Raw genomic sequence first — 26,158 nt, 5'->3', positions numbered from 1 at the left:
CAAAAGCCAAACTAGTGAAGGCTGCCTCCTCAGTGCCTGTGCTATAGGAAGGTGGTGAAACCTTTAGATTATGTGATCTAGTGAAAGAAAATAAGGTCATTGGGGAGCCCACCTGAGACAGGATCCACCTCTTTGCATCATCAATTTTTTGATAGCCATGAGGAGAGAATTTTTTCTTTTACTACATACTTACATCATGATGTATAGTTCTGCCATAGGCCCAAAAGAAATTGGACCAACTGATCATGATATATAGGCCAGATCATTTCCCTTTGTATTTCTCTGAGAAAATTAAGTAACATAAATGTAACTTTGCATATTTCTTTTAGTTTTTCTCAAGATATTTGCTTCGTTTTCTATTTATTCATTTTCATCAGCCCTGTCTACAGTGTCACAAGAATGCATTGAATAAATCTAGTTCCTATAGGCGATAGGTGGTGGTGTTCAATCTTGTACAAAGTGTGTAGTGATACAGAAATGCAATGCTTAATATCTACCTCCTTGCTTTACTCATTAATTAGATCTGTGCACTAGGGGGCATTAGGGTGAAGTGAACAACAATGAAGAAATAATATAGCATTACTGAAACCAAGTCAGTTAATCACATGATGCATTTCAAAAGAACTACCTCTGAGTAATTGTTGTATAAATTAGGCCCATTACAATAGTAAACAAAATTCAAGGCTATTTTAGTCATCCTAAAAAAAGTCAGAAGTTTGGTTCTCCTAACCCTTTTGTGAGATAATCCTTATCATCTCACTGCTGGCACCTACAATTACACATACATCTTTTAATAATCACATTGGTTATGTTTTCCCTGTGAGTCGATAATTACACATTCAGCTTTTTTAAAAAAAGAATTACTTTATTGTTGTTTTAGAGGTGATATACAGCAGGGTTACCTTTACACGTGTCAGATGGTAAGTACATTTCCTTCCTTTTGCCTAGTATCATCTGTTCCCTCATACTCTCCCATTCCCTCCCTTTCATCTCTGCCCATGAGTTGCATGGTTCACTTTCATCAATGTCAATGCAACCAGTGGGATCTGCTGCTGCACTTTTTTTTACCCATTTTCCACTGATTCTGTGCCATCCCTTCACCTTCCCTCAGAAGTGCACATGTATACACCATATATGAGGTCAAGAATACAGAGTCATCAGAAAAGGAAAAAAAAAAACAGATTAAGAAAAGATCCTTTGTTTCCTTACCTTTGGAGTTCATTTCAGTATGTATATTAATTTCATATGTATTATGAAGAGGTGCTTGGATATTACAACTTGGCGATTTTCTCCTAAGACCATCCTCTTTTGGTCTCAATGTATATGGATGTCTAGAATCTTGTATAATTTATCATATCCTGTTGAATTTTAAATCTAACTCTGTATATCGGGGAGAGCATGAACCATTAGTCTCTCTGATGTTTTTTTCTATTCCCATCCATTTCCATGTGAATGACATTATTTTATTCTTTCTAATGGCTGTGTAAAATTCCATTGTATATAGGTACCACAGGTTTTGGATCTATTCATATATTGTGGGACATCTGGGTTGTTTCCAAATCTTGGCTATTGTGAGTAATTACATACTTAGCTTTTTAAAGCAGTGGTAAATAATGATGAGATGTTTCAGTTTGAGGGTATTTTGTTTTTCTGTAATAACTTACTCTATAGTTTTTATATGATGATGAAATTATATTAAACATAGGTAAAAGTGCTTCATCTTTAATAGTCTTAAAACTCCACCTAGTGGCTTTCATTCTATTAAATAACATCAAATATATTTTCTATTTTTATTTTTAGCTAGGAGTCAGCACTTGTATGTTCAGACTTCTTATTTGAAAGTATGTTCAAAATTCTAAAATGTACTCTTTTGAAGAGTTTTAGGATAAATTTGCTCCATCATTGCACAAATTATTCTTCAACAACATAGTCAAGGTACTCAATAAAAGTTTCTGACTGGTCTCATAAGGAAGCACCCAACTTTCTAGAGAGCATGCCTACGAAGTATAATTGTTGCTGCATCACAGCTAATCATAACCACAACTTTGTCACTCACATTTAATTATCTTTTGAACATCGAAGATGCTTAACATCAGACCTCTAAGGTGGTATTCCTGAGAGGGCATGCTTAATAATAACTGAATCTGTAAACCTATCTTGAGATATCCAGTCCAGTAAGAGATGAAAAGGTATGAACCTAGAGCTTCCTCAAGCCCATGGTTTGGAGTTGAAGAAACTGATTTTGATAGGACATAATTTTCAAAATCAAGGGGATAGATACAGGGAAAAAGCAAGGTTTCAGAATCCTTGTTTCTAGTTTTTCTGAATGCACTTGTTTTCTTGTGGAAATCAATCCATTGCCAATTTATGCAAAGTTAAATCAAATTGAGTTTCTTTTATATTTAACAGAAAATAGATGCATTTTTAAAGTACTTCTCCTAAGTTACTGTAACATTTCCATAAATCTCTGTGATCCCCACTTAGCATATTACTAATGTCTGATTATTTGTTTCTAAGGGGAGCTTATGTTGTCACTATTAGTTAACATAGAGACTGGCAGTTAGTGAATAAAAGGTAAATGTTTTATGAAGAACGAATGAATAAGCAATCACATTGATTTTATTTCCCTACCTGTTTTCCAATAAGAAGGGACTTAAATCTGCTTGACTGTTTATGATATTGTCATATAAAAACTCATTATATGGCCCATAAAAGTTGGATAAGTTTTCTATTAACCAGTTTTCTCAATAATTTATATAGTATAATAAATAGTGTATTCAGTCCATTTTCTAACTTGCTTATTAGATAAATTTAGTTAATGATAGAACCTGATTTTATGAGGTTAACTTAGAATTCATAAGTATTTTATGTGCAGAAAATATATATTTATTTAAAATATAGTACTGGATGGTTTCTATAAGGGCCTTAATGTGGGATTTTTAGAGTTACTTGTCTATGTTGTAAAGCTTTATTAAAATGGTTTTATTATCTTCATCTGAGAAGCTATTTTTTAGTTTTGTCTTTCATTTTCTCATAAATAGTATTTTTCATGGTAAATTTTTGGTTCAACTTAGTCCCTGGAGGTAACTTCTTTATGTTAGTAAATTCATTAAATTAATTAATTAATTAATGTTTTCTTCCATTTTACTTACAAATGAAATCTTTATAGATATTGTTTCTCAGAAATGAACCAGGGTGTTAAATATTTAGTTACATATGAGTGGCTCACTTTTATAATCATAGACTCAAAGGGCTGAGAGCTGAGATTGGAGGTTCAAAGGCAGTCTGAACTGAAAAATCCCAGCAACTCTTATTTTTCTTAAATTAAAAAAATTAATATGCATTAACTGTACAAGGGGAGTTCCAATGTAACTTTTCCACATATACATACAGTATATTCCAATCAGTCATACCTCTTTTACTCTTCCTTTCCAAAACAATTTCATGGGTTTCATTGTTGTACTTTCACCCATGCAAACAGATTAGTTAGATACTTATCCTCATCCACATTCCTCATTATTCTTCTTTGCTCCTATCATCTGCCTCTCTCAACAGTCACTTTTCTACCATTCATTCACCTCTGCTCCTCTCCGTATTCCCATATCTTTTTTTAACCATCAAAAAGCTGGAAGTGGAGGTGTGTCTCAAGTGCTAAAACATAAGCCTTGTGCAAAAATGCTAACCAAGAGTATGAGTTCAAGCCCCAGAACCAGTGCAGACATGTGCATGTACACACAAGTACACACACGCGCGTGCACACGCACACACACACACACACACACGCACACACAAAATATGCAAGAAGTATTTAAAGTAGTTCTCTTCACTCTATGTCCTGATTTTACCTCTGAATTTCAGTTATTTCAGTTCAAACCCTGAGATTTTTTTTCCCTCAATTTGATTTTACTGAACTTTGAAACACAGCCATAGAAGAGCTTTTTGTTTTTTGTTTTAAGTTGTCTTTTCAACACTGCCATTTAACCAATATTGCTATGAATATCATTAAAATGTAGCCTTACTCACATTTCCAAATTAAACTCAGAATTTTTTTCCTTGAGGAAAAAATATGAGTAAATGCTGGGTGCCAGTGGCTCATGCCTGTAATCCTAGCTACTAAGAAGTTGGGAATCTGAGGATTGCGGTTCAAAGCCAGCCTGGGCAGGAAAGTCCGTGAAACTCTTATCTCCAGTAAACCACCAGAAAACCAGAAGTGGTACTGTGGCTAAATCGGTAGAAAACCAGAAGTGGTACTGTGGCTAAATCGGTAGAGCGTTCGCCTTGAGTTGAAGAGCTAAGCTCAGGTCCAGAGTTCAAGCCCCATGACCAACCAAAAAGTAAACAAATAAATAAAAGTAAGTTTCTAAAAGCTATGAAAAGTAAGAAGTAATTCAATAATGCTATGAGCATCAATTTGAATACACCTTTATCTTTTCACCTCAGGTATGGTCTTTTTGTTCCTGTAGCTCTATAACATTTTTCTGCTAAAAGCACGGCCCTACATGTTTCTAGATGAGTGTACTTCTAAACATTGAAATGTTTCTACTGTGAAGGAGTTAATGAAGGAGGAGTTTTAAAATGTTATTAGAGGTGGAAGTTAAAAAATAGTTCAAGGTATGGTTTAAGGTACTTGTGTCATATTCTTTAAGAACATTTCTGCAGTTTGTGACTTAGAACCAACTCCCATTGCCTTATTATTGCTCATACTTGAATTTCTAACAATAACCATCTCATATAAGCAATATATTGTAGAAGTTTCTAGGAATTAATAAACTTTGAGTGTTCTTATCTCTTCATGTTTTGTCAAGTGAACATTTTTGAAAGCTAATATATTCATGATAAGGCAATAAAGATGTTGATTGCTTTTAGACATGTGGAATTTTCACTAAAATTCATGTGCTATAAATAAGAGTAGTGCCCAAGATCCATTTAGTGGTCATCCAGGTGTTCTGACGTCAGGTTAGGAAACTATGAAGCAATATGGAAGTTAGGGAAGAAATAATCTGAAAGTGGCAGACAAGAGGGTGTCATGTGGAAGAATGTGGTAAGTTCAGATTCTTCAGAAGTTGTGTATGAGGAAAGAATGAAATATGCCTTTGGTTTAAGGAATTTGATGATTTAGTAAGTTTAATAGAGTTGTGTTCTAAAATGTAAAAAACAGAAAACTAATGTGTCGTCAATGAGAAAATGAAAGATATGGAAGGGACAGCAAGTTTAGCAAGTTTACATGATCTTTACTTGTGAGGGGAAGGACAAATGTGACAATTAGAAAAAAATTAAGGAGAGGGTAGGTTCCGTTAAGGATTTGGGAAACTTGAGCATGGAAAAACAATGAGAGTAAGAAAGGAAAAGAGGTACAGTGTATGTGTGTGTGAGAGGCAGAAAGGATTTAAAAAGGAAACAAAGAAGAAAAGGAGCATAAGAGAAGAGAAAGGAGGTGAGGAGAGAAGAAGGGAGAGATGACTTGGAATTAACTATATCAATTTGGACCTGACTTAAGATTGGCACAAAGAAGAGTGCACATACTTAGATGTGAATGTACACACCTAGATATGATTACACACACAAATAGACACTCCTATCATGAGATGATGTTCTATGTTTATTTGGAACTTACATATGAGATATAAGACACAAAGAGAGTTCTTGATTTTCAATTGTTCTTGAGACTTGAAGTAGTTAGTTTGGTTCAAGATTTTATATCTTTGCCTTATAGCTGAAAACTTCATACAGATAGGTTGACTTTATGAGATCATATAAATCTTAATACCTGCACTCTTCAAAACATGTTATTAAAGCCCATGGTGTTAACTAAGCCAAAAAATACACTTTGGGAATTGAAGTGAGATAATGTGAGTTCATTCCAGCAGCATGATTAGCAGCTGGTAGTTCCATGTGTATCTCAGTAACATATATCATTGTCAGAAAATTTCCCTGAGAAATTTTACCTTAAAATGCTTTGGTTTGAATTAACAGAGACATCAAGAAATCACATTTATTTGTTTGTAAAATTAAAAGTGTTATGGCAATATCTTAATCTATTTTGTTTGCAGAGATATTAAACTTGAGATTTCTAGAACTAAGTCTCCCCTCCCCCTTAAAATCCTGCTGCACATGAATCAGTTCCCAGTAGTAGTTACATGGTGCTGGGTGTTCTGAGTCAGGGCCTTTCCATTTTAGAAGATTTTATGCTCTGCTGCACTCCCGAACCATTCAGCCCTAAATTATCTTAATCTCACTAGTCCAGATAATAAGGACCAGGGTTAAGAAAAACTGTCCAAAGCAAACTATATATTTTTAATTAAGTGACATTAACTTGGATATCTTTATATGTTTGCTTTCAGAAATGCTGAGATCCTTGCAATTGAGATTTGGTTTACCCTAATGAGTTCACACTAATGAGTACTGTTTTGATTTATGAGATAGAAATGACAGTACGATAAGCAGATGCATCTAGTGATGGGCTCAAATCATTTGTAATGATTAAGTGTACCCTTATTAAGGAAACTGTTGGTGACTTAAAAACTATATAACATTTCAGTTTTTATTTTATACCATTCCTTTCTTCATATAATCATGAAAAGCTCTTTGCATTTTCCAATATTAAATAAGATTTTTCATACTAGAGAGGATCTGTTAAACAAGGTGTGTGTGTGTGTGTGTGTGTGTGTGTGTGTGTGTGTGTGTGTGTGTGTGTGTGTGTGTGTGTGTGTGTGTGTGTGTGTGTGTGTGTGTGTGTGTACTTGTCCTGGGTTTTGAATTCAGGGCCTGGATGTTGTCCCTGAGCTTTTCTGCTCAAAGCTAGTGTTGTACTACTTGAGCCACAGTTATACTTCTGACTTTGTGGTGGTTAATTGGAGATTAATCGGAGGGGTTAATTAGAGAGTCTCACTGACTTTTCTGCCTGGTTGGCATTGAACCAAGATCCTCAGATCTGAGACTCCTGAGTAGCGAGCATTACAGTTTAGCAACCAGCACCCAGCCTGTTAATTGTATTTTAAAGAGTTAATGTCTCTGCACTTGCACATGCATATTCATTGCTGCATTATTCATATCACCAAGTTATGGAAACTGCCTTGATGCCCTACAGTAGATGAGTGGATCAAGAAAATGTGGTACATACAAACAATGGAATTTTACTCATTTATCAGACAAAATATTATGTCAACTTCAAGGAAATGGATGGACCTAGAACAAATCATGTTAAGTGAAGTAAGCCATGCTCAGAAAGATCTAAAATACAGCTAAACATTATAACTTACACAGGGCTTTATATATTTATGCAAAACAAAATATTTACACAAAAATAAACTAAAGAAGATTACACCTATGGGAGAGGAATCCAAATGTGTAAGTTCTCTGAACATCTAAAGAATCTTTACCAAAACAAATTCCAGGGAATGGAAACATGTTTTCCCCCCTATATTGTTGTTTTAACTTCTTTAGCTTTTCTTTTTTTGGGGGGTGCAGGGGAGGTAGGCAAAGGAGGGCACAGGAATAGAGTGAGGAAGAGTGAGCAAATGTACTCATTGTATTTAATATACACTATGTTAAAATGAACTGTAACTTGTGTTTACGGATGAGAGGGAAAAATTGTGGAAAACAAGGAAGGGGTAAAAATGCCCAAGAAGCATTGTATTAATACCCTGACTTACAGAATTGTGTAACTCCTTAAATTAACAATTAAAAGAAAGAGTTGATAACTGAACATTATAATTATTTTTAAAGACTATCATATTTTTGAAGGTCACAGTCCTGAAGGAAAGCCTCATTAACTAGTTTAGAGCTCTAAGAATTATTATTTTTTGAACAATTTGCTTTTGTAGGACCTTACTGGTTGTAATAAAATGGAATAGTGAACACATTAATTTCTGATGGGATTTTAACATTGATATATTCAATTACAAATTTGTTACATAAAGAGATCCTTCTGCTTAATCTGCCATTTATAATGAATAATATTCTAATTGGAAATATATGCCATGTATCTAAAGAGATAGGGAAGCAACAGAGGGAGAAAAATCAACCATGCAACTTAAATGAGTAATTCTCTTTCTAAGGGAATTTCTATAAATCAGTTTTTTTTATTTGATCATGGGAATATCATCTGCTTTTAAATAGTTATAGCTAGTAGTTTGCAAAATAAAATGAAAAAATTCACTATCAGCATGATAGAACATAGTTTCAGAGAATCTGCAGGAAAAAGAGTTTAGAAATTAGACCTTCATGTGAGGAGTTGTTGGCTCTAATTTCATTCTCCAGCTATGTGGGTCATGACATCTTGTGAAACCAAGAAAAATATGTAGCTTTCTACTCTGGAACTGGTTTAGAGGATTGAAGAGTCTTCCTTCTCTCTCTCTCTCTCTCTCGATCAGGAAATTTACCTCTGGGATATCCTGACTTATGGTATATAGACTTGTTTTTTAATGCAATTGTTTTGTGTGACTTCCACATATGACTTGTTGGGATATCCTGACTTATGGTATATAGACTTGTTTTTTAATGCAATTTTTTTGTGTGACTTCCACATATGACTTGTTGTTTCTATTAATGTTGACTTGAAACATATATACACAAAGATATTAACAAAAATGATACAAAATTATCTTTTAAAACTGTTGCTGGGCACCAGTGGCCCATGCCTGTAATCCTAGCTACTCAGGAGGCTGAGATCTGAGGATTACTGATTAAAGCCAACCTGGAAAGAAAAGTCTGTAAGACTCTTATCTCCAATAAATGACACACACAAAAAAGCCAGTAGCAGAGCTGTGGCTCAACTAGAAAAGTGCTAGCCTTGAACAAAGGAACCTTAGGGTCAGCACCCGGGCCCTGAGTTCAACCCCACGACTAACAACAACAATAATGATAAACAAGCAAACAAACAAAACACCCAAACTATTTTTTCCAAAAGGTATTTTTGAAAACATAATGCCCCTTCAGCCTGGCTCTGATGGCCAATGCCTGTAATCTTAACTACTCAGGACGCTTAGATCTAAATACCAAGATTCAAAGCCAGCTTCAGCTGAACAGTCCTTGAGACTCATTTCCAATTAACCACCAAAAAGCTGGAAGTGGAGCCTTGAGCAAAAAATCTCAGGAACAGCTCCCAGGTCTTGAGTTCAAGCCCCAATATTGGCACCAAAATCAAAAGAGCTTGGTACTGGCACAAGAAGAGACCTGAGGACCAATGGAATAGAATTGAAAACCGAGAAATAAACCTACAGACCTATAGGCATCTAATCTTCCATAAGGAATAAAAAAAAATAGAATGGAAGACAGCCTCTTCAGTAAATGGTGCTGGCAAAATTGGTTAGCTACTTGTAGAAAACTAAAGCTACATCCTTATATATCACCCTGCACCAGAATCAACTCCAAATGGATCAAAGACCTTGGAGTTAAAACACACACTCTGTAAACATTACAAGAAGGAATAGGAGAAACCCTAAGTCTCCTTGGCACAGGCTGAAATTTTCTTAATAGAGACCCAGAAACACAACAAATCAGAGGAACGTTGGACAAATGGGATTGCATGAAATTGCAGAGCTTCTGCATGGCAAAGGACATAGCTAGCATCAGTAGAAAGCCCACCAATTGGAAGAAGATCTTCACTAGCCATACAATGGACAAGGGTCTCATATCTAAAATATACGTGGAACTCAAAAAATTAAATCCCCCAACAACAAATCCTCAAAGAAACAACTGTCCATTAAATAAGTGGGCTAAAGACTTAAAGAGAAACTTCTCTGAAGAGGAAAGAAGGATGGCCAATAGACACATGAAGAAATAAATGCTCAACCTCCCTAGCCATAAAAGAAATGAAAATCAAAACAATATTGAGATACTACCTCACTCCAGTTAAAATGGCTATAATCAAGAACTCTAATAACAACAGATACTGGAGGGGATGTGGACAGAGGGGAACCTTACTGCATTGTTGGTGGGAGTGTAAACTTGTTCAACCACTTTGGAAAGCAGTATGGAGGTTCCTCAAAAGACTCCACATAGAGCCTCCCCTATGACCCAGCAATCCCACTTTTGGACATTTACCCAAATGATCACAAACAAGACCATACTAAAGCTACCAGCACAACTATGTTTATTGCAGCATTATTTACCATAGCTAAGATATGGAACCAACCCAGATGCCCCTCAGTAGATGAATGGATCAAGAAAGTGTGGTATATATACACAATGGAATTCTATGCCTCTGTTAGAAAGAATGGCATTGCCCCATTTGTTAGGAAATGGAAAGACTTGGAAAAACTTATATTAAGTGAAGTAAGCCAGGCCCAAAGAAACATAGGCCCCATGGTTTACCTTATTTGCAATAACTAGTATATGTCTGAGACAAGCAGAACAGATCAGGTAAGTTGATATTAGGCGAAATGAATCCCAAGATAAGTATTCAAATGTTTTTTCTTTCATGTGATTGTTTCTAACATATTTATAAGATGATTTCTTTGTTGCTTTGTATGTCCCTCCTCCACGATGTAACCCCAGCTTTCACTGTATTTGATGTTGATATAATTTGTGGAGGGGAAGGGAAAAAACAAATTGTTTAAATAGGGATACAGGTGGACTCATTGCAACAACAAGATGTACAAGTTGTTATCTTGAAAAACGAACTTTACAACTTTAGTGAGGGGGAGGAGAGAGATTGGAGGGGAGAAGAGGGGAAGGGATAGGAAGGGGAAACAGAGGAGGAGGCAACAATGCTTGATAAGAAATGTACTCATTACATTGCCCATGTAATTGTAACCCCTCTGTACAGTATTTTCACAATAAAAAATTTCAAAAAAGGTAAAATAACAAGTTAAATGTAAATTCTAATTACTTGCCTTCCAAGATGACAAGGAAAAGTAATTGTAATATTTTAAGTTGCCTTTAAAGATTACTTAAAAATTATATACCTGAAATTGATTGAAAAGGTTCTGCTTTATTTAGAAAAATACTTATTTAATTATAAAAGACTTAAATAATTCTGTTAGGTCTTGTGATAAAAGTCATGACATTAACTAGCACCTTTCTCGAATCTTTTAAATCAAAATTTTCAAAGGAGCTGAATGTGGGTGGCTCACACCTGTAATCTCAGGAGAGTGAGTTCTCAGGATAGCAGCTTGAAGCCAGCCTGGCCAAGAAAGTCCATGGTACCCTAATCTCCAATTGACCACCTAAAAAAAAAGTGTTTCTGTGGCTTAAAGTGATAAGGTGCTAGCCTTGAGCAAAAAAGCTCAAGGACAGTCCCAGGCTCTGAGTTCAAGTCCCACTAATGACAAAAAAGGAAAAAAATGCAAAAGTGATCTGTGTGTTTATATGTTCTATAAGTTAATGGTTTTTCTATGTTGGATATATATATATTTTTTATTGTCAAGGTCCTGTACAGAATTGTTACATTTACATAAGTAAGGTAATAAGTACATTTCTTGTCAAAATTGTTACCCCTTCCCTCATTTTTTCTTCTACATTCTCCCACAACCCCACCCCCGCAAGTTTTACAGATCATATTGTCTTGTGTATATCGCTGTTGCATTGTTCCCCACTTGTCCTTTGTCTCACCATTCCGTTGTTCTCTTCCTTTCCCTAATTCAAATAAACATATATACAATACCAGGGTACCAAAATCAAATACAGTGAAAAGGGTAGGATAAACCATAGGGGAAAGAACATACAAAAGAAACAAAAAATCACCTAGTACATTAAAAACAACATCAACAAAGAAAAACCTCTTGTAACATCAACAAAGAAAAACCTCTTGTTTCCATGTCTTGAAGTTCATTTCGCTTAGCATCATCTTATATGGTCACATGTACATAGCTATTGAGCTTTCCTGCTCATCTGATATGATTATTCTAAACTTAAACTAATTATTGTAAATAAGGGAAACCATGGGACCTATGTTTCTTTAGGTCTGGCTTACTTCACTTAAGATGATTTTTTTCCAAGTCTTTCCATTTCCTTACTAATGTGGCAGTGTCATTCTTTCTGATGGAATCATAGAATTCCATTGTGTACATAATGCCCCTCAGTAGATGGAGTTTTTTTAACCCAGCATTATGCCTTGTTAATAGATGCTGAAGGAGCTTTTGGTTTAGTTTCAAAGCCTATGCCTTCTGATTTCTCTTTTCAGGATTCCACCTTATGAAACCATTTCCTTTTCGGTTATAGTTACTATTCCTTTGACAATCATCCCTTTCCTATCTGAGACCCTATTGCAATCTGGAAATAAGATTTCTAATTCAATTTTGTTGTTTTACTCTACTTCCCTGTTTCTTTCTCTTCACTTATTGTTTGAGAATTAGGCAACTAAGGATTTTGCTCTGAAACTCCAATAAATTAGAAAAGGGGACTGTTTTATTAATTGATTGATTGGTTGGTTGGTTGGTTGGTACATTGTTTTGATACATTGCTCTGGTTGGTCTTCCACTCTTTGGCTGTACTGATCTTTGGTTAGCCTCCCAAGTAGCTGGAATTCTGGATGTGTACCACAGCATCCAACAAAGAGGACCCTATTTAAAACCTAAATTTATAACCATATATAAAGTGTTGGATCCAATTTATTCCTCACATCTCTTTCATTTATTTGTTTGCTGTATTCGGAGTAATTGATGGCCCCATTTGAAAGAATCTGTAGTTAAACATATATCTTGAGTACAGGATAATAAGAAGGCAGATTTGTTAATTTTTAATTTTTCCCTTCTGTAAAGATTTGTAGTAATTATTCTATAGTTTCAACAGTATATGATCTTAATTTACCTATATTTTTGATTTTTTTTTTTTTTTTTCCTGTCGTGGGGATTGAATTCAGGGCCTGGGCACTGTCACTATGCAGCTTCTTTTGCTCAAGGCCAGCACTCTTTGAACCACAGCAACACTTCTGCTTTTTTCTGTTTATGTGGTACTGAGGAATCAAACTCAGGGCTTTGTGCATGCTAGGCAGGCAGTCTACCCAGCCCATATTTTTGAATTCCAAGTTTTTACCAATGCTAAAATATAAGGAATAGTTCAGTATTTTCCAGATTAAAAATATATCTTTTTTCATTTATTTTTAATTTTTAATTTGTTATTATCTTTAAGTAGTTGTACAAAGTGTGCGTATCTTTTCACACACAAATTCCCACCTGCGTAAAATAATTCTTACATGTCTAATATATTTAAGAATATTAGTTGTATGCACTGTTTATATATTTTTATGTCCTAAAAGTTATGTTTTTATTTGGGGAGGGTAGAAGTTCCTCCTATGCTATATATATTATATATGCTACTGTATGTATATATGCCATACTGTTACTAATAGAGAAGCAAATTATATATATATATATATATATATATGTATACAGATATATACACATATATACACCAGCATATATTTGCAGATTCACAGATTATCCCTGGAGGCTATTCAGGAAATTAGAGGGAATGGTGTGGTAGTTTATGTCCATAATACCAAGTATCTGGGAGACAGAGATAAATATTGTAGCTTGAGCTTGGAAAGTTGTTGAGACTCTCCATCTTAATCAGCTAGGCATAGTGCAAGGCATAGGTAGGAGGAACTCAGTCCCTATGTACAAAAATTTGAGAAGTGGGGGGGTAGGATGGGAAGGGATGGGAAGAGGAAACAAAGGAGGAGGCTACAATGCTTGATAAGAAATGTACTCATTACCTTGCTCATGTAATTGTAACCTCTCTGTACGGTATTTTCACAATAAAAAAATTTTGGGGAAGTAACTGAAAAATAGCTAAAGCATAAAGGGCTGGGAGACTGCTCAAGTGGAAGAGCATCTGCCTTCTAAGTAAGAAGTCCTGAGTTTAAATCCCAGTAATACCACAAAAAAACAAAGGTTAAAGAAATAAGATAAAAAAGTGAAGAAATGGAGGAAGAGAAAGATGGGGGGGGGGGAGGGGAGTTGGAGGGGGGAAAGGAAGAAGGAAATTAGGAGGGAGGGAAGGAAGGAAGAAGGTAGAAAGGAGCAAATTGCTAATCTTCCAGAGGAAGAAACCATGTCTATAAACAACAGAAAGAGGCAGATTTCATTTTCACTGTCCTAGTTATAACTTCTATATAATTTTTTAAATAAAAAATACATAAAATGTCCAAAAGTAAGTTTAAAAGAAGGTACCACAATAAGGACCTCTGAAGAAAGGTAGGTGTAGGAAAACTTTCTGCCATATTTAAAGGGAAAAATTAAGAAGAATGAGGGAAAGGATGAGCTGAAGAGGGATGGGTGACAATGTTGAGAAGGGTGACAGAGATCAAGATGGATTGTATTTATAAGCTGCTTTGTTAAATGGCAACCCTTTTGTACAACTACTTAATGATTATAAAAAATGCCATAAAATATACACCCAAATCAACATTTCACAACACATTGAATACAGGAGCAAACATGGAAACACAGTTGTCTTCTATTAAGCCAGACATTAAAGAGACTTGAAAAAATGTAAAACAGGGTTCGTTCCATATCTTAGCTATGGTAAACCAATGTCATTCTCCATGCTAAATTTTTGTTTTGTGTGTATAACATACATGTATATAATTATGTTATTTATGCTAATAAACATACCACATGTTATATTTCAATAAATTATTAAATATGCTTAAAGAATAAACAAAGAAAATTATCAAGTCCTTTAGGTTTAATTCATGGAAACTCTTCTGTCAATTTCTGAATGGGTGAGAACTAATCTGCTTAGGCCAGAAATCCATTTTACCTAACAGTAATTTGTTATTCTCACTAAATTAATACTAAATTTAGGGGTTTAATTTCCTCAGTTTTTCTATTAGAATAAAATCCTTTGTAAAGTTCAAAGGTAAGCATCAGATCCTGCTCTACCCTAGATCAATGACTGCCCTCAGGAGACCCTGCAAAGCTACTGTCAGACAGCCTCTGCACTGTGATTGTACAAAGCAGTATTTTATATTTAATTTAACATATTTAATTTAATTTAATTTATTTATATTTAATTTTCTGGGCTTTTATTTCATAGGGTTAAATCCAAGGTAGAGGAGACCCTGGGTGGATGGTGAATATGTGTATTCCACTTTGAAAAGATCTAACTGCTCATTATCTACATTGCAAATTGTGAAACTGTTTTAAAAACTTTATGGAAGAAAATGATCTTTACGCAGAATAATTCAGAATAGAATAAAAGCATAATAAGTGATTGACGGAAACATGGGTCTGTCTGCAATGTGTATTAAAAAGCGATTATATTTAAGGGGCCAGAAGCAGTCTATTTTATTTTCAAAATATCAAGTTAAAGTTACTTCTACAATTATGAATATTTAAGCAGTATTATTGCTTCTCAATATATAATACATGCAAACATACCCCATCATTTTTATTGCCAAAAAGGAAAAAATAATTAAAACTATAAAAAGCTGTTTGTGTCATTTTAATGTATCTTTGTTATTGCCATTTGTCTCTAAGAGATAAGGAAAAGAAATTGAGAAATACTACATCAGTAGATGATAAATTTTATTCATAGCAAACTGTTTTTTTTCCTAAAAATCACTATTGTTTTCATCCAAGGAACAACAAAGAAAACAAGAAAGGCATATCTATTGTAAATATCTGTTTTGTATTCACATCAGTTTGAAAAGAAAGATTTGTCTCACCATTCTCAAAATTGCAGAGCCTTTTTGCATGATATCCTTATTAGGTACTTTTTATAAACACAAGATTATTACTTGCTTTACTGAGTATGAATTTCTTTCTCTCCCAATACATACTTTTTTATAGGTTACACACACAATACCCTTAACTTGTGAATCTGGTCTGTTAGGAATAGTAGTTTGAATATTGACTTTCTTGTTTTGTTACACATTAAGGATTTAAGAGCTGTAGGCTCCAAGGATTGTAGACTTGCAGTAGAGAGAGGTTGACATTTCAATCCTTGAATGCTAAAATAAGGTTAGATTACGGGGTAGTTTTTACCTGTACTTAATCTTACCTCAGAATTTCTTGTAACTATGAGATAAATTTTTGGATAGTCCACTAGGAGAAACCCTAGGTCTTCTCTAAATTAGATACTAAGGCCCTGTAATATATACTTTTGTCAGTACTCCTAATAAAACTGTCAGTATCCTTTTTTAATCTCTTGGGGGAGGGGTGGAATTCATAGGAAAATGATGAAGTTCTACCTTTAACAACACTTCCTCTTTGTTTAGGCATATCAGCTTTCCATTGTAAGAAATTAAAGCAGTTTTTGAAGAGTAACAAGAAAAGTAAACATTAATTTAAAAAAAATTAAGATGCTGTAGGTATAAAATATTTCTTGACAAATTTACTGAGATCATGATGCAACATTGTATCTTTAGTACAACAGTATAAGATACAAGAAAGAAAGCATAATATAATGTATGTCTATGTTAGGAAACAGTAAGAACAACATATGAGAAGTAATTAGTGGGGCTGACTGCATTAAATTTACAGGATTTTTTTTAATTTTCCTTTTTTTACTCTTTTTTTACTTTTCTTTCATGAGCTTTTACTGTTTACATTAATAATCAGGTGAAAAGAAAATGTTGTCCTTTTAAATTTCATAATGTTACATTTATGCTATTTTCAATATTTTTTTACTCTTCTAATATGCTATTCATTTCTGTAGATATATTAAAATAAGAAGGAATAACTGAAAAATATATTTAGTAAATGGTTGTTTCTTTAAAAAATATTGGTACAAAAATGAGTATTTTAATTCCTAGCTTGAGAATGTTACATTTCATTAGGTCAGAGAGTATATCTATTTAATATGTTTACTGTAATACAATTCAGCTATCTCCCAGCAACTGAATAGTTCATAATTATTATTTGTGGCTCCCTTCAGGGACTTTCCCCTCATTGCTTTCTTTTCCATCCCTGATAGAATAATTGACTTTAATTGTTGTTAGAAGGGTTGGTGTTCTTTTTAATTGGCATTTATCCTATTAAAAATATGAATTTTATATGGGTGGATTTCTAGCTTCATGTTGGGTAGCCCTCATCTCCATGACCACAGAAGCATGATGTCTATATGCTAATATGCTTACTTAATCTTTAATACATTATATTTTAATAATATAGGAATGCCAAGCTACGGAAGAGCAAATGAAAAGGTCATTTTTAATTCATGTACTACTGAATGTACCTTCTGCTTGTAGCTCATTATACATGCAGTTGAGCCCAATTTTTTTTTTAAGTGGAAAGCATACCAAATTAAACTACAAGTTCTGCAACTGATGTTTCTTTTGTGGAAGGGGTACTCTCCATCTTTTCAATTTTATTTATTCTGACTGCTTGTTACTCATTTGTGCTTCTCTCTTCTGTGATATAGTCAGAATTTCTAATCCCATTTCAAGCAGAAGGCTGCCACTTTTCATCAGAGAAGAGGCAATAAATACGCATCACACTTACATATGCGGGCTTTCATCTGAGGAGCTCAAAGTGTTTTATGCATAAATAGCATTTTCCCTGGTTGTTTTTAAAAAAAAAAAAACTGGAAAAAAAATGAAGCCTAGAGAGTTTTGATGACAAAAGGAAGCCTATACTTGCACTAACAAAAGTCATGATTTTAATTAAATATATATCTGTGCAAACACTCAGTATTGCTGGCCCTGATGCCAATTTCTATGCTCTGTTTGAAGAGCAACAAAATTTTACATAATAGAAATTGGTACTGTCACATTCTTATCATTGCCCAGTTTGGAAATGATAGTGTAATAAAGTTGACTTCACTATTCCTTTCTTGTCTCCAAATATCAAGTTTAAGTTATAAGTAAATTATTAACAGAAAAATAGAACCTTTTTTTTTTTAATACAAAAGAAACCTGTCTTAGTTTGAAGATGTCTGGTTGTGGGTCTGTGGCTGACTGTTAGTGGTTAAGAGATCCTAGCATGGGGAATACCAAAGATTGGTACTGTCAAGGTCTTTTCCTCACCTCCATTTTTGATCATGGTGTACAGATTCTGTGAATGTACCTGTGTAGATGAGTATGAAAGGTTTCTGGCAAGTGTGACTTACACTGATGAAAGGAGATATAGGTTTGAAAGTGGGGAAAGCCTTATCTGGGAGAGTATGATGGGAGAACAAAGAGATTTAAACATAGAAGGCTAGAGGTTTTCCTTTCTGTGGTTAGTAGGCTTTACAAAAAATAGAGATCTCAAAGGATCTTCAGAAAATGTAACTAGACAGTAAGAGACTACTGAGTTATAAAGTACTATTGGGTTAAGGATTACTGAGTTCATTGGCATGTGGCACTTTTTGCCTGGTGAAAAAGCATTAGAAAGCTCTATGTCCGGTATTAGAAATAGCTGGCTGAAAACAAATCATACCAAATAATAGCCTGAACACACATGAATATCCACCATCCACAGGACAACATTGTACTTCTCTATCATGAATAAGCCAGGACATATTAATTTCATACTATAATTATTAAATCAACTCTAAGAATAAACTTTTTGTTTAACTGAAAAATAACGTAAGCAAAACTCACTAATACCAATATGTTTTTAATTGTGATACATCTATGTATACAAATTCTGTAGCTAGAGGTAGATATATAGATATACTTAGTATAATAACTCTACATATATAGAAATTTTGAGTTTCTAACTGAATTCCAATGTACATACACAAACATATAGACTTTAAAATCGCTCTTTTGGTAAGTAATATAAAAAAGATTTATTTTTTTCCCTAAATTATCCTTCTTAAATTTAGAAAGACTCCTGGGTGTTCTGAATGTCTGTTAACATAGAAGTTGGGGAAGAAATTGCGGTCATATTAGCCTAGAAACATAAACATTTTAACATGTCAAACATGCTTGATATTCCCATTACAAACATTTCATGTTCAAAATTGCAGCCTGGTCATTGTATTTTGGATAGTTCCCTTTGGAGAAAAAAAACCTATGAAGCAAGCACCAGAATAACAGCATCCTGATGCAGTATTTTTTGGTGCTTGTTGGTATTTCTAGTATTCCTCTTGGAAACCCTGGACCAGACACATGGAAGGTTTCAGATTCTGCAGGATGAAATGTCTCTGGACAGGCCATTCAGCTATGACACCCTGGTCAAGCCTGATTCTGAGAGGGTTGGTTAGCATATCTATTTTCCAAGGTCTTGTAATTTTGGAGCAGGTTGTCAGTTTCTCTAGGTGCTAGGTTCTTCAGCTGTAAGTGGAAAGGGTAATAGATTCCTTTGGATCTTGCCAACTATAATAAGAGACATGGGATACTTTTTTCCTGGTAGAAAAAAAATCACAAAGTACTGTATCTCATATATGCATTAGAGATGACTAGGTGAAAACAAAGTCAATAATGCATTGAACATTTGAGCAACAGTCACCCACATGACTTCATTTTACTTTTTTACCTTGAATAATTCAAACCATTCAATTTCATTTGTCTCAGGACTATTTCCTTAAAATAGTACACCTTTATAATAGTATAAAGTAGTATACCTTTAAAATAGTGCATCACAGGTTGATACCTAGAGAACAGTTTACTAAAGGTTTCACTCTTTAGTAATTATTATAGAGGAGAAGCACAGTGTGGTCCAAACGTGATTTATTTTCAGAATAAAGTCTGAAACATCATATTAATAAGCATATTAATAAGCTATGCACTTGTGAACCCTTTATTTAGTGAGATTAAGTGAGTCTGGCTTTTGTTTCTGTTCTCAGAGCCTTTTGTATCCTGCTATAGATATTGTTATTCAAGGATCTATGGATTCCAGAACGCAGTGTTCATCCAACTGATTTGAATGGTGTTCCTTTGTATTTCTGTATGGAAAGTTTCTCTATATAGTAAACAATGTTTGGACTATTTTTAATCTATTTGCAACATCATTAGCTAAATAATCATAAATACTGAACGTTTTTCTTGCTTAAACCTGATCTTCTAGCTTGCTTTAGTCTCAAGAGGCAACTTCTGTAGATGTTTCCAGACTGTGACTAAGTATGGTTTCAGTATTATAATGTACAGTAATATCAGAATAAAACATTATAGACCTGGCAGGAATTTGCCTGTTTTTTAGACCCACTTTCCTTTGGTGTGTGTGTGTGTGTGTGTGTGTGTGTGTGTGTGTGTGTGTGTGTGTGTGTGTGTGTGTGTGTGTGTGTGTGTGTGTGTGTGTAAGAAGTGGGTAATTTAGCATTTGACTTATTTCTAGCTTTTAAGTTGTCTTGCTTAGGAAACTTGGTGTCATGCCAAAATCTACCACTTGTAAGAGTCACATTGGGCCTCTATTTCTGTAGTTGTAAAATGGAGATGATAAAGTGGTAAAATGGACTTGTATCAGTACCAGTAAATAAATACTTTGTAAATTGCTAGCTTTTGAGGGCTCACTAATGCTACCTGGCTTTTTACATTTCATTGTCTAGCAGGTAGTCTAAAAATCTAGAAGTTGAATAACCTGGTCTTACTCTATTGCTAGCTCATTCCTAATTAGTACAGCATATAGTATTGTTGACCTTTGGTCTGATTCTCTATATAACTTCCTTCCCTCATTTATGAAAACACTTCACAGGGAGTATTTTAAGGAAACTGAGATAACAGATATATAATTATTTCCAAGAAGTTACCAGGGGACTTTGGGTGTGGCTACGGTTATGCTTTGAATAACTACAAAGCCCAAAGTTCAAACCCCAGTGTAGAAAGAAAATCAGTGATACCAGTTAATCACAATTACTCTTACTAGTAAATAATAGTTTCCACTATTATATCTATTGAGATGGAATTGGTAAGGACATACAATTTTCACACAATCCCTTAGGATGGATTAAGGATAAGTTTACAGAATCCTTTGTTTTCCATCTTATATGGGAAGGTTTATATGCTTATATACAAGATCTTTCATCTTCAACTACACAACTGTAAAAAAAAAACAAAAAAACTTGGAGTGTTTGAAGATTGTGCTTTTACTATTTAGCTGAATTATATGCCTACAAAATCCATGCATCAGAAAGGCTCCAAGACAATTCTCTCAGAGAATTTATAGAGCTTGGGAGATAGAGTTAAAAATTTATCAGCCTTTGGGACTCTCAAATGGAAAAGATATGAAAAATATGTTTTTGAGAGGCTTTTAAAAGCTTCATTTTAGAACTCTGTAAAACTGTAAATTCTTGTCTAAGAGTCAAACTGCCTTTCATATCACATTTGTTGTGTCATTATGTATTGTCTATTAATTTCACAATGCAATGATGCTACTGATGTGGACATTTTGTTCGTTATTTTAAAGCATATGAAATTAATTTCTGATATAAAAGGTTTTAAGTTCAGTAAACATTTCATGGTTTTACTATAAACTTATTTTTATTTTGAGGCCTATATTTATCTTACATTTTATCAAATTTTTTTTTTGGGGGGGGTCTGGTTTTGGGGCCTGAACTCTGGGCCTGGGTGCTTTCCCTCAGCTCTTCAGCTCAAGGCTAGCGCTCTACCAATTGAGCCACAGCGCCACTTCTGGCTTTTTTCTTTTTGCTTGTGTGGTGCTGAGGAATCGAACCCAGGGCCTCATGCATGCAAGGCAAGCGCTCTACCACTGAGCCACCTTCCCAGCCCCTTAAATATTTTTGCCTCTGTTTTTCACTTGTATATTTGACCTCTTTGGATACAGCAGTGGTTTTGAAAGTATTTGCAAAGTGCCTTAGAGTGGAGGATGGCTTTACTTGTCTTGTTGTTAAACTATTTTCATATTGTGCCTTTAGAAAAAAGATACAGACTGCTGATAAATTTCTAAAGTACTTCTTATTCTGTCTGTTGTAGCAATCCATTCATAGTTCACTTTCCAAGAGAGAATAGAATTAGATAAGCATTTTATAATTCCCTAAAGGAGTTAAGAGTGTAGTATAAAGAGTCTTAAGCATCTACATCTTTAATGCACCTTAAGGGATCATCACAAATACCATTTAAGGTTTAAACTGCCATAGCCTTTACTCTTACGTGCGTAGAATGCATTTGTATGGTATGTGAGAACAGAATTAGTATGTGGTGTGTCTGTGTCTCTGCCTCTGTATACCTGTGACTCTGCTTGTGGGTATGGTGTTAGGGATCAAGCTTAGGGCCTTCCACATGCTGTGGAGACATTGTATTATTCAGATATCATGTACCCCCAAACTCACAGTTTTTTAAATTTTTGGCAGTGCTAGAGTTTGAACTCTAGGTCTTGCACATGCTAGGAAGGTGCTTTACTTCTTGCACCATAACTACAGCCCTTTTTACTCTTGCTAGTTTATGAATAGTGTAATGCTTTTTGTCTGAGCTGGAATAGACCATAATTCATTTGCCACACAGCTGGAGTGTCAGATACATGCCACCATATCATCTCTTTTTATTAGTTGAGATGAAGTTTTCCTAACTCTTTTCCTGGGCTAGTCTCAAATCCTCCTGATCTCCCAGCCTCATGAGTAGTTAGATTTACAGTCAGGAGCCACTCCCTGCTGACTGAATTTTTAAAATTCCTGTGTAATATAAGTAGCTTGAAAATTGATAGTTGTGGTCAATATCAAAGTCAGAACTGTAAAGATATGACTCCTTTTGAAGTGTTTAAACTCCCTGTTCCTTAACCATCATGAATTTTAGTGTATTTAATTATATTATTATAAGTAGCTATTTTGAAACTCAGTGATGTTACTTCAATGAGAAGAGTTAAAAACCTGGATACACACAGTTACTACCTATAGTGATTTGTGTCTATACATTTCACCTTTTTTTCTTTATGAAGACCATTTATCTGCTTATGAGTACCACACAACTGTCATTAGTATATTGAGCACACATTTATATAAAACATGAAGACTGATCATTTTTAATAGGAAATGATATTTGACATAGGATTTTTTTGACTGAATACTTTAAATACCTTTGGTTTTGGAAGGAATCTTATTTTTGACATTTGTTTTTCTCCAGAATGAAGTTCAACACCATTTTCTTTTTTCTTTTTTTTTGTCTGTCATGGGGCTTGAACTCTGGGCCTGAGCGCTGTCCTTGCACTCTTCAGCTCAAGGCGAGTGCTCTACTGCTTGAGCCACAGTGCCACTTCCGGTTTTCGAGTGGTTTATTGGGGATAAGAGTCTCACGGACTTTCCTGCCTGGGCTGGCTTTGAACCGTGATCCTCAGATCTCAGCCTCCTGAGTAGCTAGGATTACAGGCATGAGACACTGGCGCCTGGCCAGCAAAAAGGAACCTTTACTTTCATTTTAGGCTCTTTTTTTTTTTTTTTAAATAGGAAGGATGTAAATAAATAACTTGTCATACCTATAAGATTTACTAATTCTAGTTGATATCAGTACATTTTATTGGATACAAAAGATACTTGGTATCTATATGTTTATTGTTCCCAAAAGCCTTCCATCAAGGAAATACCAAGAATGCTAGATGATTGGGTTCTGTACTTTACCAGGGATGCTGGATTCATTTTTGCTACTCTGCACAATTTCCACTAAAGAGACACTGCTTTTTACCAAATCTGTAATTTTTACTTCATTACATAAATTAACCACATTAACTTTACTTGTTTTTGAAGCAGCATTTTTGTGTGTGTGTGTGTGTGTGTGTGTGTGTATGAGAGAGAGAGAGAGAGAGAGAGAGAGAGAGAGAGAGAGAGAAAGAGTCATATTGTTACAAAATTAAGGACAGAGAAATACACAGCAGAGCAGCTATTTCTTTCTGTTTCTATCTTTCCCTTTCATGTTCCCAAACAGTTCCATTGTTATCCTTGTGATCTGTGTGTATGTATGTATTTGTCAATATACATGTAAATCTTTAGTCTAGATTCCATAGATAAGTGAAGATAATGATATTTGCTTGGCTCTTTGATTTTGGTCTTATCTCACTTAATATGATCTCTATTTCTCTCCACTTTCCTGCAAATGAAATTATTTCATTTGTCTTTATGAATGAGGAATAAATAGTATTTAGGTATCATATTTTCCTCTCTCTCTTTCTCTTTCTGTGTCTTATACTGGAGTTTGATCTCAGGGCCTTACACTTCCTACCTTGTGTTCTACCATGCCTCCAACCTTATTTTTTGCTGGTTATTTTTTTGAGATAGGTCTTACAAACTTTTATGACTGGAATGGCTTTAAACCATAATCCTCCTACTGTTTACCTCCTGGACAGCTAATGTAACAGGCATGAATACTGGCACTTGACTCACATTTTCTTAATGTATTTATTGGTTGTTGGGCACCCCAACTGATTCTACAGTTTGGTTGCTATGAACAATACTGCAATAAACATGGGTATACAAATATCTCTCTTGTACATCTATCTATCTATCTATCTATCTATCTATCTATCTATCTATCTATCCATCCATCCATCTATCTGTATGCCAAAGCATGGTATGCCAAGGGCACAGGTAGGCATATTTTTAGTTTTATGGAACACAATACTTATGATCATAATGGTTGTACTAGTTGACATTCCCAGAAGGGATTAAGGGCTCCTACTTTAAACATCCTCACCAACACTTATTTGTTTTCCAGATAATTGCCCCTCTGACTGGGTAAGATGAAATTGAAGCAATTTTGTTTTCTCTCCTTATCAGCTAAGGATTCTAAACATTCTTTCATGTATTTATTACCCACTAGTATTTGTCTTTTGAGAATTGTCCATTTGCTTATTTATCAAAAGGTTATTAATTCTTTTACTAGTTAATATTTTCAGTTATTTATGTGTTCTGGATACTATTCCTTTATCAACTAAATAGGTGGCAAAGATTTTCTTCCATTCTATGGGTAGTCTCTTGGTACTGATCCTTGGAGTGTTTGTGTGTGTGTGTGTGTGTGTTTTGGCAGCAGAAACTTTTTAATTTAATACAATCCCATTTGTCAGTTCTTGCTCTTATTTTTCTTGGTAATTGGTAATTACGTGGGCCTATATCTTACATGGCTTCCCTTATATTTTCCTATAATAGCTTCATATATTAGATTTAGATCTTGATCCTTTTGGAATTGATTTTTGTACAGAATGAGAGATTGTGGAGATGGGGCTTAATTTCAATCTCCTGCATACAGATAACCAGTTTTCCCAGTACTATTTGTTTAAGAAACCCTCTGGCATATGTTTTTGGCTCTTTTGTCAAAAATTAGATAATTCTAGTTGTGTGTTTTATTTCCAAGTTGCCTATTCTGTTCCATTAGTCTTTCTTCTGGTTTTTGTTTTTTGTATTTTTTTTTTTTTTTTGCCAATGCCATGTTTTTGTGTTACTCTGGCTTTGTAGTATAATTTGAAGTTCAATAATATTATATCTCTTGGATTAATCATTTGCTTAGGATTTCTTTTTGCTGTTTGAGGTATTTTATGCTTCCATATGAATAGTTGGGTTGATTTTTCTATTTCTATGAAGAATGACAATTTAGAATTTTGCTGGGCTTATACTGAATCTGTAGGTTGCTTTTGGTACTATGACTATTACCATATTTATTCTGCCAACCTATTGAGCATGGGTAATCTTGGTATCTTCTTTTTTCTTTAATTTTTTAAGTTTTAATAGTTTTTATTATAGAGGTCTATACCTTCTCAGTTAAGCTAGTTAGAGTTTTCATTTCATTTTGTTTTCTTTGAGTTTGTTTTTGTTTTTGAGGATACAGTTTTCCAGACTTGGAAAGACTTCTGACATTGAGAAAATTTTTGGTGTAGTTGTGTTCACAATTTTTTTAAATTATTAAAATGATAGAAGTTACTATTTTGTCAATTTATTTTGCTTTAATTATATATTGTTAATTAAAATAGTTGAAGCTATAGTATGGATTCAATTTTAAAATAGAAATACCCTTTGTCATCTGTTTACAAGGGGTCCAGAAGTTTTCATTAAGGATTTCCAGTTTTCAGTACATAAAATGTCCTGAGTACTAAATCTGAAGCAGTTTAAGTATGTAAATCTTTTAAGCTTGATCTAAACTCTTTTTTAGTGACTAATATCTCCCTTTCCTTTTATTGCATGTTATTTTTTGAAGAACATCTATCATTAGTCCTACAACGTTGTTTTTACTTGCTAGATTTAGGTAATTGTCTTTCTTTTTTATTTTTATTTTTAATTTTTTATTGTGAAAATACCATACAGAGGGGTTACAATTACCTAGGCAAGGTAATGAGTACATTTCTTATCAAGCATTGTTGCCTCCTCCTTTGTTTCCCCTTCCCATCTCCCGCCCCCATGATTGTCTTTCTTA

The 26,158-nt window shown here is 34.3% G+C and overlaps 1 protein-coding gene across 1 annotated transcript in view; it reads left to right on the top strand.

Moving 5' to 3' along the window:
• Fbxl17 (F-box and leucine rich repeat protein 17) overlaps positions 1–26,158 on the top strand; it is a 460,085-nt gene that overhangs the window by 253,521 nt on the left and 180,406 nt on the right. The gene's annotated exons all lie outside the window — the stretch shown is intronic.

Source organism: Dipodomys spectabilis, unplaced genomic scaffold (assembly GCF_019054845.1).
Source record: "Dipodomys spectabilis isolate Male_0828 unplaced genomic scaffold, ASM1905484v1 ptg000147l, whole genome shotgun sequence".
Lineage (NCBI taxonomy): Eukaryota > Metazoa > Chordata > Mammalia > Rodentia > Heteromyidae > Dipodomys > Dipodomys spectabilis.
Note: the sequence above shows the minus strand (reverse complement) of the source record. Positions and strands in the feature narration are given on the sequence as shown.